Below are 13,605 nucleotides of genomic sequence, written 5' to 3' on the forward strand. Positions count from 1 at the left end.
TGAAACTCTTGTTCGCTCGGTTTTGATGATGTAGCCACATGTCTAGTATTAAGTCCAGAGAAATGTATTGAATTTTGTCAGCCATGAATATGGAGTAGACTTCTAATTTCCTAATGATATGGTGACGTAATGGGGTAGGTTGAGAATAATAGGGATTTCCAGAACCTTTCGCACAACTGGAAATCATGGAAGGGTGGGTACAGAATCGTGTGGGTCGACTTCCATCTCAAGACCTCACGCCCGCGATATTTTTGGATCACCCCGACGAAAGCCCCTAGTACATTTCGGATATGCTCGGAATAGGCAAATTGTTGTTTCAGTTAGCTCCATGTAGAGTCACGGGATTCTAAAATTTTAAAGTTTATATAGTAGGAGTCGAGACGCGGTCATACGAACCCCCCCAAGCTACCGAATGAGCACGGAACCAGAGAATCCCCACCGGCAGTGACCTCGACATCCCCTCCAATCCATCCCCTACTGACGTATAGAAATATATCGTTGACATGTTACAATTTCGGAGAAAGGTGATTTATGTTTTCCCCTGGATATAAAGATCAAACAGGAATCTTAAAATAAACGAAGAGGACGTTGTGAGTTGCTGCGGCGACAGCAACTCTACATTTATACCCGATACTTAGCCAGTATTTCTCTCCTCCGGCAGACGCAGCTAATATTAAACGACACGGAAAAGAGTGCGTGCGAGAATGACTGATAATCTGGGTGTGTCGTCGGGCGCTGCGTAGACACTGCAAATTAATTCGTTCCTTTTGGCTATAAAAATGATCCGATCTGATTCCGACCAGATTCAGCAATCTGATAGATATGGTCATTCTCTATGATTGTGCGTTTTTAGTTTTCTCGTATCTTCGATATTGTGGATGACACAGATTTTCGTCTTTTGTGGAGTCGGAAGGGGAAATAAGCTCGTGCAGGTCCGATATCACAGGAGTGTGAAGTTTGGTTGCTCTAGCTCTATAGTCTCTGAGATTCAGTTTGGGATAGGCAAAGCCGACCATGAAACCTGTGTGTTAGAGAGAGATAGATCGAGAAAGAATTAAATTGTTTTCTTGATTCTGGCTAAATTAATTATACGATCTGAATCAGATTTTCCACTCTAGAAGGTATAGTTATCCTCTACGATTCTGCTGTTTTCTCGAATCTTTGAAATTGTGGATGCCACAGATTTTCGCCCTTTATGTGGGCGGGGCGAAGGGGACAGACAGACAGACAGACATGGCTCAATCGACTCGTCTTTTGATGCTGATCATGGGGTCGGAAACGCTTCCTTCTGGACCTTACACACATCCATTTGAACCACAAATATAATATACCCCTATACTCATTTTTAGTGTAGGGTATACAAATTAATTTTAATTTTTTAATTTTAATTTTAATTTACATTTTAAGTCCGAATTAAATGGGGCGGGAAACAGCTGTTCTTACTCAGATGTTGCGTTAAGCGCATGTTAAAAGAAAAGTCTGAGCTGTTACTTGCACATTTGTGATATGCGCAAACGTTTTTTTCGTTCCAACGTTCCGATGACCAAATCGGACTGCGTCAGGTGTTTGCACCAAAACGGAAATTTACCAGTTTTTTCCGAGCCAAATTATATGTATTTTTGTTTGGTTTGGTTATTTTCAATATGTTTAGACTATGTTGTGATTACAATATCAATTAAGTGGCCGCTTATTTTAGCAATTATAAATTGCGCTGTTTTTTCTGCATTTTCTATTACTTTTTCGAGCCCCTCTGGTGTTATAGCGTTGATTTTGGCACGAATGTTTGCCTTAAGCTGGTCTACACTCTGAGGCTTCTAACCTTAACCGTAACCTTACCGTTAACCTTACTTTTAAGCCCCACAAAAAGAAGCCCGGGGCGCTTTAATCAGGCGATCTGGGTGGCCAGTCAATACAGCGTCTTTTTGATGGCCTGTTTGGACTGTTTAGGCGTACTCCAAGCAATTGCACTTTATACACAAAGAAAATGTTAATCATCCTTTAATATAAATAAAAAATTCTCGGGAAAATTTAAGGATATATTTTTTAAAAGCCCAGTCAAAGTTAAAAAATAGCCCAAATTTTAGATGGTATGCAAAACAAGCTTTTCCTAAGAATTAATGCAACTAATAAAAGATACCGAAAACAGAATCATACGTTACATAGTTTACTTTTTTTCCGCCTGAAAGATTTAAATAAAAGTTAAAAAAAGTTGTGCGCACTGAAACAATTTTCATCTTTGAGTGCCCATATCTTCTAAACTAAAAGTCAGAATTTGAAAGTTTTTAAAGCTCTGGTAAACTCTCTATTAGATGCGTGTATTTATTGTATCCAAAGCGCTAAAAAAAATATCCGACTTTTGCCACCTATTTTCGTCGAAATCGCCACTGTGAGACGATACGAAACGATTGAGTTCTGGGCAACGATCTCACTCACTGCTTCCACAAGTTCATTGGAACGTTTTGGTCGTTGATGACAGGCATGTGGACGATCTCCTACTGTCCCTTGCTCAAAAATATCCACGCCAAACGGAATTAGTATCCGCAGTATGTTATTTTAAGTTAAAGCGGCTGCCGGGCCCGCTTGGAGTCCGTCACACTGTGATGGACCTATTTCAGGCTGAGGTAAGCTCAGTCACGTCCAGGGGTCAATCCACAATAAATTTATAGAAATGGATGGAACGTTAAGGGCGGCGTCGGGGGGCGGCCTATCGTAGAGAGGTGGATCGGGGCTGGAGTGAACGTCGCTCGTCGTGTATACGAAACGGCGTGCGTGGACTCGGGGTGGGGTAGTGTCGGTGCCTCGGCTAGTTGGAGTGAACTTACGCAATCGGGTGTTACTTCGATAATTCGACACTTTATTATAATTCTTAGCACTTTAAATGAACTTAGTTTAATTGGTCGCCGGTGTTTCTTGTAAGTTCCGGGTACAACGTCTGTACTCCGAACCAGGTGTCTGCGCAAGCTTCTGGTACACCGTCTGTACTGCGAGCCGGGTTTCTGCGTAAGCTTTGGTACAACGTCTGTACTCTGAGCCGGGTTTCTGCGTAAGCTGCTTCTTGGTTCTCGTCGTCGTCTTTTTATAGGCCCGTATTGCTGGGTCTGCGGGTTTGAAAATGCACTTCCGCGTCGGGGTGCACTTTGCCGTTCTTGGTGATCGTCGCAGATTTTCGCGGCGTCATCTTTCCGCAGTTGATGAACCCGGAAGACCGCACTTGGCCGATGGCTTGGCCTGGAGTGGGGAAAGTCCGCGTGACCTGATGTCTTTGGTCAGCGTTATGGAGTTGGCGCGTGTTGATCGGTGGTTGCGTGCGGAGAAGGGGCGTTGGTTGTGGGGTGTGGTGCGATGCGCTCATTATAAGTCGGGGGACGGATTGTATCGAAACCTTTTAGGTTAGTTACAACACTTAGGCCGGTTTCAGCCCGTTGTGATACCGCTTAGGATCTTTCCCGTTGTGAGACTTCATGTCAGCAGTTGTCCCAGCCAGATAGTCTCACAAAGCTTGCGATCTTTCTGGAAAATAGTGTAGACATCTCCCCAATGTCCGTTAGAAAGGCAGAGCCAGCAGAAGTCTAGTGTAAGTTAGGCTAGGGCAAAGCGTGAGCGCAATAAAAGCTCGCTCTGTCGCTCTTGGCGAATTCGCCCCGCTTTGCCATCGTAGGTAAGCTTGGCTAAGAAGAAATTGTTTGAATACTTTGTAGATGTTGGAGTCCAAGACAGCTATTGAAATCAAACGCACGCAACCTTATTGTCTCTTTTCGTCGTTAAAATATAAATTTTTGCAGCCACCAGCAAAATCTTCCGCGACGTGTGTGCCAAGAGCACAGCAAACAAAGTGAAAATCACCGCGTCGGTCGAGCAATAACTGTCCGCAGGTACATGCAAATGTATACTAAAGGAGAGCCAAGTGGGAGCATCCAACGCCAAAAGAGGAGAGTGCAACACCTGGAATTTCCGATCTTATAAAGAGGTATATAACTCATTTGTAACTGCAATCACTGTCACCCCTTTCTCGATTTCGTTGCGTGAAATGTTTTGTTGGGTCATTTGCCAAGCACGCATACCAATACGCAGCTGCCGCGATGATCCAAACCAAACACCAAGCGACGCGCTACCCTGTTTTCGTCGGGTATATTCGTTTAATGTTAGTACGATCCACTATCAATTAATACCATTAATTAATAATAATTAATACCATTAATTAATACACATTAGCCGCTGATGAGGCGGTCTTGGCAAGTGCCTAAACGGATAATTAAATATACTTAATACAAATGTATGTACATATGTACATACATACATACATATTATATATCATTTGAAAGGTATTAATACGGAGGTCATATATATGGGACTATATATGATCTGGCTCCTTTGTTTCAAAAGATATTTGAATTCAATTTGAATTTCCAATTTTTATAATAATAATTAAATCATAACTTGAACATAATTTTTATGTGTTAATTTTTGTATACAAATTTATATATACAAATTATTTGTTAATATTTATAATTTAAAATAAATTTAATAATTTTAAAAAATTTAAAAGAAATAATTGAAAATAAAAGTTTATCCTGTTTTGAAATTTGCCGTAAAAAAATAACATATGTCTATTTTCCCCACTCTTCTTGGTGTTTTTTTGTGCCTCAATTTTTGTAAACTCATAATTATTATTTGCGGTCATTTGCGCATTCCGATTTGGTTATCGGAACGTTGGCAATTAATAAATTTTTGCGTATAACAGCACAAATGTGCATGTAACAGCTCAGACTGTGCCTGTAACATGCGCTTAACAGAACATCTGGGTGAGCACAGCTGTTTCCCGCCCAATTTAATTCGGACTTCAAAATGTAACATATCGATAAAAAAAATATGTGAAAAATGGAACACCTTAAAACGAAAACGAAACGTTTTGGCTGAAAACGTAATCCGGAAAAGTAAATGAAAAACGGAGCCTGCCTGAATAGGTAAACCTATTACCACATCCAAGGATATTGCTGAAACACTAGCCACCCACTGATCCAATTATTCCAAAGACCACAACTTCTCTGTAGACTATTTCAGCCGTGCTATGGTATATACACCCACTACATTATTAGCCTCAGCCAGATACCTGGACCCCCATATTACATTTATCAAATTCGAGGCTTCCTTAACCCAAACGAGGGGAAAAACCTCAGGAGTAGATAGGATATCATATCCAACTCTAAAGAATTTACCTAAACATGTTAAGCAGGGACTCATTAACATCTATAACTGCATTTTAAACAACGGGATCTACCCCCACACTTGGTCAGTAGCATCTGTTGTACCTGTTCCTAAGCCAAAAAAACCTACGCATGAAATTGATAGTTATAAGCCAATCTCATTGCTGCTTTGCTCAAGCAAACTCTTTGAAAAAATTTTAGCACGCAGACTTACAATGGCGAGCACGTGTGGATACATGTTTATCACTTTTCACTTTAAGCGCCTGTAAAATCTTTAAAAATCAATCAATCCTTGTGATTTTTATACCCGATACTCAAAATGAGTATTGGGGTATATTAGATTTGTGGTAAAAGTGTATGTGTGTAACGTCCAGAAGGAATCGTTTCCGACCTCATAAAGTATATATATTCTTGATCAGCATCAATAGCTGAGTCGATTGAGCCATGTCTGTCTGTCCGTCTGTCCGTCCGTCCGTCTGTCCGTCCCCTTCAGCGCCTAATGCTCAAAGACTATAAGAGCTAGAGCAACGATGTTTTGGATCCAGACTTCTGTGATATGTCACTGCTCCAAAAATATTTCACTCTTTCTCGCTCTGTCTCACTCTAACACACAGGTTTCATGGTCGGTTTTGCCAATTGCAAAATATGAGTTCAAGGATCTCAGAACCTATAAAAGCCAGAGCAACCAAATTTGGTATCCACACTCCTGTGATATCGGACCTTGACCGTTTAATGTCCAAATTTCGCCACACCCCCTTCCGCCCCCGCAAAGGACGAAAATCTGAGGCAACCACAAATCTCAGAGACTATTAAGGCTAGAGTAACCAAATTTGGTACACACACTCCTTTAAGATGTCACTATAAAACGTATATCTCAGAATTTCGCCCCACCCCCATCCGCCCCCACAAAGGACGAAAATCTGTTGCATCCACAATATTGCAGATTTGAGAAAACTAAAAACGCAGAATCATAGATAATGACCATATCTATTAGATTGCTGAATCTGGATCAGATCAGATCATTTTTATAGCCAAAAGGAACAAATCAATTTGCAGTGGCTACGCAGCGCGTGACGTCACGCTCAGACTGATTTTCTGTCTCTCTCGCACGCACTCTTTGTCGTGTCGTTTAATATTAGCGGCGTCTGCCGGAGGAGAGCCATACTGACTTAGTATCGGGTATAACTGTAGAGTTGCGGTGTCCGCAGCAACTCACAACGTTCCCCCTCGTTTATTTTGCTACCTTTAGCTGTCAGTGAACTAGACACTTGTTCAGTCTCAAAGGAGATGGCTTAACTCCGTGCTCTTACCACAGGGGGGAAACAACGGAGAGTCTCGAAGGACCAAAATGTTAAGACCTTAAAAGAAAAGTCTAGACATTTGCGATGCGAGTTGTAAATTCAAACTAAATTTGATTCTTAAAATCAGAGCCTAATATGTGATTTGACAATGAGGTAGGAGGTACAATTTGGTAGTCTATAATTATCGTTAGACCTACGCAGAGGATACACTTTACTGAGGGTGTCTATTTGAGTACATGCTTACATTAGTTTTATTTTAGGACCGCATTTGTTAAGTGTTTTCTCCACTTGTGTTTTGTGTCGTATTAATGGGTTACAGATCTCTGTTTACACCCGTGCAGTCATGACTTGTCTCCTTTATGTTATTTCTTTAGAGATCGGTTTTGTTACATGAGTGAATGTGTACAATAATATATTTATGTTTAAACATTCTGCAAGGGGCCGAAAGTGGCATTGTATTGACGATGATATGTTCATGTTTGAACAACACTTTGGACTCCTTTAAAAATTGCAGCAGCTCTGTTTTGAAGTTGGCTTGGCCTTGGCTGCTCGCAATTTGCTGGAGTATCTTTCGCTTTGTTTCCTGGTACTTACAGGATGTAATTTCTGCCTCTCCTTCTGGACTTTAAGACATTTCCGAACAATCTACTCCAGATTTTCCAGTTTAATCCGCTTTGCTGCGGCTCCTTGGTTGCAGAAATAGTACTAGAGCCTTAGTTGGATCTGTACTGGTCGATATTCAAGGAATAATTTCGGGACCGTAGCAAATCCGCAGTACTATCATACCAAATGTTTATAGCGAGATTTTGCATACGTCCATTTTATTGGTTGGTTTATTAAATGCCGTTTTCCTCGCTGCGGTCGATGAGTGCCAAGATCAGATGTCGTTTGGTCACATCGCTGACCTTCGCTTTCGGCTTCGTTGGCTTCTTGGCCGCTTTCGGTGGAGGGGCTGCACTCTTGGGCCCGAGTTGCCGCTTGCTCGCTGGAGTGTCCTTAATGGCACTCTCAGTCGAGCGTTGCCTCTTGGTGGCCATCATCTCCTCCACCTTATTGGCATATTCGCCATTCGACGCCCTCATCTGTGCCATCTGATCGTAATGTAGCCGACCCTCCTCTACTCTCTGCTCGGCCCAGGCTAGCTTGACCTTCTCCTCCTGGGAGATGTCTGCTTTACTGGCCTTTGGCCTTCATCCCCTCCTTGGAACGCTTCGGCCCTTCCCTACGCAGGGAGCTGGTGCCTGGCTCCGGCGAGCGGAGAAGGCTCTCTTCATCCGTCCTGCTTAGAGAGAGCACGCTCTCCAGATCCGTGTCTGTATCGACTACGGCATCTGTGCGGCTCAACTTGCAGGCTACGGAGTGAGTTGTTTTTGTTGTTGTTGTTGTTGTGGCAGTAGCTTTGCAACTGACCTGGCCTGCTCCCGCCAAGTCTGAGGTGTGACCGCTGGCGACACGCGGAGAGGACTGCTCCTCCCGCTCCAACCCGTGCTTGCTCCTACTTCGACTCCATAGTTGGCCCGAAGGTCCATACTGGTTAATATTTTTTCGGGGGGACCGCCCCCTAGCGTTTTAGGCCTGACCGCCAGGCACCTCTAGCCATGACCCTGGTTCGGTTCCTTCGACTTTGAATCGGGAAGACGCCGGACCATAGCCTTAGCTAGACACTGCATTACCCCGGACAGAGCAAGCGACAGTGCATTACCCTTGTCCGGGGTAATGCAGTGTCCATTGCCCAGCCGGCACCCTCGTGGAGGGTTCAGCTAGAGGATTTTCGCCAGCCAACAAACGTATTAAGGGCGGAGTAAATAGAACTATCAAAGGAGTTAACAGTTGCATCTATGTTCGGTAATGAATAAAGAAACGACCAATCAACACGCGAGAGATGTAGATCTAAATCGATAAAGTTTGTTTTGCGAAAACACTTTATGTGACAAGGAGCCATGGAACTGTCAGCACCTCCAGATTGTGTACACTCCAGTGATATCAACAAAGTTGGATGGTAAGGATCTTCAGGGAGAGATATTGGGCTTGCTCTAGATACCGTAGCAAGAGAACCATCGTTAACAAAAACGAGGTCAAGAAGTCTGTCCCTAATGTTTTTAACGGCATTAATTTGGACAAGGGAAATATCCGTTAGCCCATTGATAAAGTCATTATGGCAATTGGGAAACAACAGGTTAGCGTCATCACAAGGCAGCCAAGAAAGAAATGGGAGGTTAAAGTCCCCCATAACAATAATTCGATCATTGCACCCTAATGCAGAAACAACAGTATTAATTGCTGAGAGGTGGTGTAAGTAAAGCTCAGCATCAGACCTGGGAGGAATGTAAGAGCAGGTTAAATAGAAAAATGCGGAGCCAACACGAACTTTGACTGCAACAAATTCAATTCCATGAATGTTATTGAATGGGAATAACTCAGATGAGAATACAGATTTAACTGCAATCAGAACCCCACCTGCAAAAGATGGGCGGTCCATTCTATAAATAGTGTAACTATCAATGAAAATTTCATGATCATTGACAGAGGAGTTAAGCCAGGTTTCGGTAAACGTGATGGCATCGAAATCAAATGACGCGCTATTAGTATGAATTTGACGAAATTTTCCCAGCAAACTGCGAACGTTCTGATAGTGCATGGAAAAATAGTACATCAGTTTTTTGGAGCATGTTCGGTAGTTCTTGGATTCGAGTACGAATCTTTGAGAAGGAACTCATGCACAATTGTATGCTCAGGCCATAATGACGGTTCTAGAGAACTGGATAGTAAAGAATCAGGGAGAAGAATTTTAAAGGATGATATGTTGCGCTTATGTTTATGTTTATGTAAATTTAGTCACAACTATATCAACAGGCGAAGTGTTAAGTTTAGAGGAAAGATGTTGTTTAACATCCTCCGTTGTAGCCTCAGGAATACGACGAGAAACAAATATTGCTTTCCGAGGGACCACTGCTCTAAGTTGAAGTCCCGAGCGAGATCGAGATGGTGGAGCCACTCCTAAAAGAGATCTCGGTCCAAGGGCAGAGGAATTGGCAGCAATGGCTGTAGCAGGAATTGGAGTAGGAATTGGAGCAGGAATTGGAGCAGGAATTGGAGCAGGAATTGGAGCAGGAATTGGCAAGACGTCGTCAGCAACCAGCACACCCGCAGTAGGAGCACTCACCGCGTCAGAAGTGACGGCCACAGAAACTGCAGGGATGGGATTGATGCTGTTGGGAAGTTGGAAGCTCGAAGGAAGCACATTGCTCGGTGTAAAGAACTCCGGAGCCACCGTTGGCGGATTTACAGACAACGGCGTGGCATGACTACATGGAAATGCTTACGATGGATGAAGGTGGGAGGCAGGCGTACCAATCGGATTAGGTTGCAAGAGATTGGTATCATTATGCGGAATTTTCCGTCTAGGCGATTCGCTCAAGAGTTTGAGCCCAAGAAACTGTGATTCAAGGGCAAGAAAATTCTCGTTGAGAGCCACAAATTGTTTCCGGACATCCAGAAACCCAGTTCGAGTCTGTCTCATAAATGTGCGCATTTCGGCCTCAATCTCCCGACAAGCCAGACATGACCAAGACAGGCCCATGCGTTTCGAGATCAGATCATTCAGCCGGCCAAAATTTCCACCACCAGCACATTTTATGTGGGCAAAATTGTCGCACAGCCAGCAGCTAAGAAATGAATCACCAATGATAACACCACCGAATTCACATTTCTCTGCACTACAGACGATTGCCATTATTGACAGCAGTAGAATCACTGTGCACGAATAATAAAAGAACGGAGTGAGATCGCAGGTAAAGTAGGAGAGCAGACAGCAGAGCGAGCCAGACAATCAGCTGCAGCGGCAATAATTCAAAGCAGATGATACAACGAAGTGCAGAAAACGAGCAGTAAACTCACCATAGCAGAGACACAAAAGAAAAGTCCACAGAGAGGGAGAGTATAGGCAATCCAGAGAGAGTGAGAGCAACAATGCGAGCAGCCCGCTTATGCTTACGAGAGAGTGTGGGCGATGCAAACGCTGATGCGCGAGAACAGTGCACACCGAAAAGCGATAACGAAAAGCAGACTGGGCAAAAAACAATAACAAATTGCCTGCACGAGTCCGATGCGTTACGTTGCAATATTGAATTTATATTAAACACTTGTTTACAAACAAAACACTGGTGGTTAACACAAAGTAGAATCAAATTAAAGAGATGCGATAATATATCAAAACAAAGTCACAACAATGTTGTATGATATTTAGGCAAAGGGCGGAGAATGCGGGAGCAAGAAAAAAACACAACCGGCTTAAGCAAGAGCTAGAAGCGAATCAACATTAATTTGCCGGTACTTTTGTTCAATGTCCGCAGATATTACAAATGGCCATTAACGCCATTTCACCATAATATCGAAGATATCTTTTTGGACCCTTGGTCCAACCCACATGATATCATTTAAACTTTTATTGTTTGTGGTTTTTGATGAAGCAAACCACGAAAACCACCCTCAGCTTTGTCGTTAGACTGGAATCTCTTATGACTCCTTGATGGGGTAAATAATATTTCCCATCTTCTTTGGACTCTACCATATGTCCTAAGTTTTTATATTCATGCATGAACTTTACATAATTTTCTTTTAATGTTTCATTGTTGATGAGCTTTCTTTCTAAACTATAAAATCGCGCTATAGCTTGGGGTTTTGACTCTCCTAAATCCTTTTCTTTTTTAAATGGTATTTTAACCACATACCTACCATTCTCATCTCTTCTTGTTGTTTCCAAGAAATGCTCCTCGCACACATCTTCTTCTACGTCATTCTTTTCACTTTCCAATTTCCAGAACAGCTCTAAGTCCTCAACTTCAATTGTTGTCGCTACAATAAATTTATCACCTTTTGATTTGGTGCAACCGGATATAATCCATCCGAATTCTGTATTTTGTCCAAGTAATCCGTCTATTTTTACTACTCCGTCTTTTAAAATATGGGTATACAAATCTATTCCAATTATTACATCTACCCTACTTGGTTTGTTAAAGTTAGGGTCTGCCAACACATAATCTTGCCACTTAGTTTTGTCAATATTAAAAGACTTTAATGGTAAAGCTTTCATCAGTTTCGGAAGAATAATTGCTTCAATATTTAGAGGAACTTTATTATAATCACGAGTTTTTACCGATAAAGTAACTTTGTACTTTGAAGTGTAAGAGTCTGTAGATGACACTCCACTTACCTCATTGTTCGCTCTTTTTCGTACTAAGTTTAATATTTGCGCAGCTTCTTCTGAAATTATAGTACATTGCGACCCACAATCAATGAGAGCTCTAAGGTTTTGATAGCCACTATTCCTTGCCCTTACTTTTATAAGTGCTGTGGCTTAGAACGCTTGTTCTTTTGTCAAGCAAGTGTTAACATTTTCCCTCTTTTCGTAGGGAATATGGAGCATCGTATGATGAGGTTTTTTACAAATCCCACATAAAATTTCAGAAAAGCATTTCTTATACATATCATGCCTACAGCATTTTGTCCAAAGGCGCTGTTTTTTAATAAACTGGCCTCTATCTATCGGACTCATTCCCTTAAACTTATAGCAGTGAATTATGGTATGTCCTGCCATTTTACATAGCGGACAATTTTCTTTTATTTTACCATATTGCACTACTTTTTTCAACGGATTCCACTCTTTATCCTGCGACGTGTAAAGAGAAGTGTACCGTTGTTATAAAAATTCCATTACATCTGGCAATGCTTGAATATCTTTCTTCTTTTTATATGACTTTCATATAATTTTAAGGTATCTTTGTTGAATTTTTTCAACACAATGTGCGCGAAAATCACATCAACTTCTTCTGTTAATTGTGACTTTAATTTGATTAAATGTATTGACTCAGAAAACCATTTAATATGTTTCGCTGAATCGTGATCTAGCATTGGTAAGTCTAGTAATCGATTCAGCTGATCCGCGAAAATTTTTCGCTTATTTTCATACCGCTTGGTCAGCAATTTCCAAGCGGCATTATAATTCTCCAGCGGCCCAGTGAAAAGGTGAGCTACCATACTCCGTGCCTCACCCTTTATCGCGATTTTCAAATAATTGAATTTTAGAGATGTACTCAGACTATCTCTGTTATGAATTAATTCACAAAATATTTGTGAAAAGCCGCCCCACTCTTTTTCTTCGCCCGAGAATGTGGGTACTTCCACTTTCGGAAGATCAGGCAAATCGATATCTTCTTTTTTTATCGTTGCCCTTTTAGTATCCATGCTGTATCCCTCAGCTACGGCTTGCATCCTAACTTCTAGGTTGCTTAACATGCTTTGAATATCAAAGTCCAACTCTACGATCTGCTCGTTGAAGCTGTCGTTTGTTTCATAGATATGATAAAACTCCTCAATTTTTGAGATCAGTCTTTTACTGAGGAACTCAATTTTTGCCTTTCTCATTCTACACTCTCCCATTTTAGCCTGATCAAACGCCTGCATGGTTTGCCCTTATTAGTTCTTCAGGTTTTCCACTATTCTGTCGATTCCCTCAAATGTTTTTTCTATGCTGCTGTCAATTTTAGACTCTATGTCTTCCTTCAAAGTTCCAGTCTGCACTGATTGTAACTTTTCTTTTTCTACCTTCCCTTTCGTTAGGGTTTAATTTTTGGTCTCTAAATACTTTTTATGTATGTTTTCTATATTTTTAATGATTTTTTCATACTGCTGTCTCTTATAGTAGTCATAATCGACTACTCCATATGCTAACAATGCAGAATTATTGCCTGTAACTTTGTGCTTAAACTCTTCTAACCTTTGGATTACATCGCTGGTCAAATGACCAGCTTCAATCTTCTTAATTTATTTTGCTATCGCGGCTTGAGCCTCTAATAGCTTTATTATTTCTTCCGATAACATCTTACTTTAATTTTTTAACTTAATTAGGCTTAAAAACAAATAGATATATGAGACTTGGCTGATGAATTCTGCTGTTGTTGTTACTGCTGCCGCTGAAGTTTCTGTCGCTGCTACTGGTGTTGCCTCTGCTTAAGTCGCTGCTGCTATTGTCGCTGCTGCTGATGTCGCTGCACGTATTGTCACTGCTGGGTTCGCTGCAGTTATTGTCGCTGGCACAGTGG

This window comes from Drosophila persimilis, unplaced genomic scaffold, assembly GCF_003286085.1.
Source record: "Drosophila persimilis strain 14011-0111.01,24,50 unplaced genomic scaffold, DperRS2 tig00000477-arrow-pilon, whole genome shotgun sequence".
In the NCBI taxonomy this organism is placed as follows: Eukaryota; Metazoa; Arthropoda; class Insecta; order Diptera; family Drosophilidae; genus Drosophila; species Drosophila persimilis.